Raw genomic sequence first — 4685 nt, 5'->3', positions numbered from 1 at the left:
TTTTTTGGATCTTTTCCAGATGTGTACATGGTTTTCACAATGTGGCGAACTAAGTTGGACATGATACTCTGATAAGGGTCTGACTGCTGCAGAGTGTATTGGAACCACTGGGCTAGGATTCAGAAAGATTCTAGCTCCTTGACTGCCAGGAGCCAGTGGTTTGATCTTGGACAAGCCACTTCCCCTGTCTGGACTTCATGCTCTTCATCACTAAAGTGAGAGTATCAGACTACATGATCTCTTAACATTTCTTCCAGCTCTGATGCTTGTGTTCAATAATTTTGCTAAAATTAACATACCTCAGTCAATGAATCTGTGCTTAGCATGTAATAGTTGGACAATAAATGTTTGCCAAACTGAATTGAATCATAGGAATTTCCACTGAAGTTTTCTCTTAGTATGTACTAAACCTTTTAATTTCCCCGACGTCCTCCATCCCTTCCAGGAGGGATGTATGTCTTTTATAGAAATGAGAACCAGTGTGCAGTGGTGAAGCTGCTGTCTCCCAAAGTGTCGCAGGCACCAGCATCGGAGGAGTGAGGATTCTCAGGTTTCACAGACAATGAGGCCCAAACTGTTTCTAGTCACTTCTCTACTGCCGTAGCCAATCTATTAAAATGCCTGTGTGATTCTGGAAAGAAAACAAGTGCCCATGAAAAGCAGGTTATAAATACATCCAATTATAAATATATCCCATTAAAAATAGATATTGACAAGGAGCTCCAGATAGAGCTGTCCTCAGCAAACTGAGCTGAGCAAAGTGGCCTATTATCCAGAAAGCAATAATACTTTCTTACGTGATTCCTTAATAATATCTTTGGAGTTGTATAAGCCTCATAACTAGCTACTAAATAGTGTATGTGGTCAGTTAAGAATTGGGCTTGAATGGTCCAGTAAAGATAGAATTAGGACTGAACACATATTTTTCCTCTTTGTGTCATAGGACTTACAAACCCCAGTGACTATGTTGCTGGAAGGACTGAGCTGACTTTCGAAAGTGAGAGTGGCAAGCGGTCCTTAACATCTCTGGTCTTTAACAACTCCCATGGAGACCTCTGGCCTGGGGCAGTGGAAGAACCACAGACCTGGAACCAGAGGGCCTGGGCTTCTACCCCAGGTCCTGCATGCCCTACCTCGATGACCTTGGATATATGGTTTGGCTCTTTGTCCCCATACAAATCTCACGCTGAATTGTGAACCCCCGTGTTAGAGATGGGGCCTGGTGGGAGGTGATTGGATCATGGCGGGGGAGGTTTCTAATGGTTTAGCACCAGCCCCCTAGTGCTGTCTTGTGATAGAGTTCTCACAAGCTCTGGTTGTTTGAAAGTGTGTAGCACCTCCCCCTTTTCCTCTCGCTCCTGCTCTGCCAAGGTAAGACGTGCTTGCTTCTCATTCGCCTACTGCTGTGATTGTTAAGTTTCCTGAGGCCTCCCAGCCACGCTTCCTGTACAGCCTACAGAACTGTGAATCAATTAAACCTCTTTTCTTTATAAATTACCCAATCTCAGATAGTTCTTTATAGCAGTGTGAGAATGGACTAATACACTTGGGGAAACTAGTTAACCTCTTTTGAACCTCAGGTTTGCATTAGAAATTAAATGAGGTAATATGTGAGAAAGCAGCCTAATATAGTGTTTGGCAGGTGGGAAAACTCAATTAGTGTCTTGTAATGATGGTCCAAAGTTGGGTTGTGATATAGGAATGAAACTGCAGTGATTTAGCTGGCGTGTGTTGTGGTTGAGGCCCTGCTGGGACACCACATTCAAATTGTATAGAAGCTCTTTCCCCAATGTTTTGTCCACTAAGGTTGCCATAATAGTGTCACAATGGGCAGCTTAAACAAAAGAAATCGATCTCCTCACAGTTCTGGAGGCTGGGTTGGCTTCTGCTGTGGCATCTCCGCTTGGCTTACAGATGGCTGCCCTCTTGCTGCCTCTGCATGGGGCCTCTCTCTGTGCACTCTTGTTCCTGGTGCCTCTTTGTGCGTCCTCATCTCTTCTTTTTATAAGGACACCAGTCACATTGGATTAGGGCCCACCCCAGTATCCTCGCTTCATCAGCTCTTTAAAGGCCCTATCTCTACAGTCACATTCCCAGGTACTGGGGGTTAAGATTCAATATAGGAATTTAGGTGGGGGGATACAATTCAGTCCATAAGACCCAGGAACTCACTGAGACTGCAGGAGGACCTTAAATCACAGGGCTGCGTGGGTTTTGCAGTGCGGCCCCGTTTGTAATGTATGAAATTCTATGCTCAAGGCTAATCTTCCCCCGACTTTCTTTTCTTTTCCTGGGAGGAAGACTCAAGTGAACATCTCCATTTTGACAAGTATATATCTCTTCTTTCTTTGCAGAGATTCTTTACCCATGGTTTCTTAGGTTTATGAACAATGAAGCTGAAAGAAGTTCCTTTCCTTTCTGGGTGAGCCCCTGGGTTTCTGGAAGATCCTTAAAATCTTAAAATGGCTTCTGAGCACTGAAGCCCAAGCTGTTAGCTGACCTGTGTGAGGCCATGAGACAGAATGCCACAGCCACACCCCAAGGATGCTGAAGGGGATTTCCCTCTTCTGTGGTTTTTCTCCTTTCTCCTCGCGGGGCTCCTCCTACATGGTGAGTCATCCAGAACTGCAAACACACAGCCAGCTGTTTGGAATACAAGAAATAACTGCAGCCAGAGGCATCTTGGGTCCAAGCTCTCTTCTCTCTTTCTCTCTTTTATTGCTCATTTCCCAAGTCACTTCCCTTCCTCTCCCTCACTTCCCCTTCCTGTTCTTCCTAGGACTTAATGCAGGTATCTGGTGACGTTGGGTCTTTGACAGTCAATGTCGGACCTCACTAACATTGATATTTATCAAAGTAACGGTTACATCAAAACCCTTTTTCATATACTTGAAGTATTGTCTTTCTTTTTTTTTCCTTCCTTTCTCTCTCTCTCTTCTCTTTCTCTTTTTCTTTCTTCTTTCTTTTTCTTGTTCTTTCTTTCTTTTGTCTTTCTTTCTGTCTTTCTTTTTTGAGACTGAGTCTCACTCTGTCACCCAGGCTGGAGTACAGCTGGAGGAATCCCGGCTCACTGCAACCTCTGCCTTCCCAGTTCAAGCAATTCTCCTGCCTCAGCCTCCTGAGTAGCTGGGATTTCAGGATTGCGCCACCACACCTGACTAACTTTTTGTATTTTTTAGTAGAAATGGGGTTTCACCATGTTGCCCAGGCTGGTCTCAGACTCCTGGGCTCAAGTGATCCGCCCGCAGTGGCCTCCCAAAGTGCTGGGATTACAGGTGTGAGCCACTGCACCAGCCTGCATTTCTTTCTTAAGGTGTAATCACTTTCCTTGTTGAACCTAGAGCATAAGCTAATATCTAGAATGTTAACTTCTCATGAACAAGAACCATACTGTATCCTCCATAGCCGATGCTTTACGCATGGTCATGCTCAAACACCTTTTGAAGAAAGCAATGAAACTTCTAAGAAAAATATTACTCTCTGAGAGGAATAGACTTATAGTTAGTTTTAAAGAAACTTGGGGAATCCCCTGAGTTGTGTAAACCTGGAGAGTGTGCCACCAGTACAGCTTTGACCAGTTACTCTGGTGATACCATTTCAGCCACTAAGCTTAGCCATAGGTACAGTTTAAAATATGTATATAACTTCTTTTGATACTAAAATGTAAAGCAGGTAATCATATAAAGTCATTTTAATAGACATAAATGCCTAGGTAAAATGTATTACCATATTAACTAGATATGATTTTATCATGTTTGTTTGTTAAAAATATATTTTTCCTTCTCGTGGCTTCAAAGTTAGAAATACCCTCTTAGATACTTGCTCTGGCATTCAAGTCTCTGAAGTTTTATTGAAGTTAATGTCTTCAGGCTTTCTTAAATAGGTGGGGGCAGTAGGCTCTGACCCCATTCTAATCGTGCTTGCTCTCTTTCTCTCCTCTTTTTGCCATCAAAGGAAGAGGAGGGCAATGAAGAAATGGATTGGATCTCATTTTTCCATCTCGGACCTTTCCTGTGCTCCTTTCCACTTAGTAGAGGTAAGTAATCAAGATTGGGTACACATGTGAAACTTGTACTTATTAATTCAGCAAGTATTGAATATAAATATACTCTGTGTCAGACATTCTGTCAGGTTCAGGCACTGCAGAGATGAAAAAGTCACAATCTTGGCCTGCAAAGAGCTCATAGTCTACTGGGGAGTAGAAATAGAACCGAATCATTCTTCCAGACTAAGATACTGGAAATATGTATAAAGGACTATGAGAGTACTGAGGAGGGGTTTGCCTCTTAGTATAAAGAGAAGGAAGGTTAGAGACACTGGAACTAGGTCTTGCAGGATGTCTAGAGTTTTGCTAGATGAGAAGGAGGGGTAAGGACTATATAATGAGAACATAAGAAATTTGGTTTTTCATTCCTGAGTTTCTTCACTTAGAATAATGGTCTCCAACTCCACCCAAGTTGCTGCAAAAGGCATGACTTCATTCCTTTTTAAGGCTGAGTAGTATTCCATGGTATATACATACCACATTTTCTTTATTAATTTATTGGTTGATGGGTACTTGGGTTGGTTCCACGTCTTTGCAGTTGTGAATTGTGCTGCTTTAAACATGCACATGCATGTGTCTTTTTTATATAATGACTTACTTTCCTTTGGGTAGATACCCAGTAGTGGGATTGTTTAACTGA

The 4685-nt window shown here is 42.6% G+C and overlaps 1 long non-coding RNA gene across 2 annotated transcripts in view; it reads left to right on the top strand.

Moving 5' to 3' along the window:
* The window catches only part of LOC108308293, a 5813-nt gene extending 1782 nt beyond the window's left edge, over nucleotides 1–4031 (top strand). The window contains exons 2-4 of one of the 2 annotated variants that reach the window (XR_001826866.2): nucleotides 20–221; nucleotides 944–1117; nucleotides 3955–4031. This is a non-coding gene — a long non-coding RNA (uncharacterized LOC108308293). Of the gene's footprint in view, nucleotides 1–19; nucleotides 222–943; nucleotides 1118–2354; nucleotides 2695–3954 lie in introns of those variants that run through there. The other variant, XR_005201186.1, reaches the window with a different exon arrangement.
* Nucleotides 4032–4685: the final 654 nt, after the last annotated feature.

This window comes from Cebus imitator, unplaced genomic scaffold (assembly GCF_001604975.1).
Source record: "Cebus imitator isolate Cc_AM_T3 unplaced genomic scaffold, Cebus_imitator-1.0 Scaffold84, whole genome shotgun sequence".
Classification (NCBI taxonomy): Eukaryota; Metazoa; Chordata; class Mammalia; order Primates; family Cebidae; genus Cebus; species Cebus imitator.
This window is presented reverse-complemented; position numbering and strand designations above follow the sequence as displayed.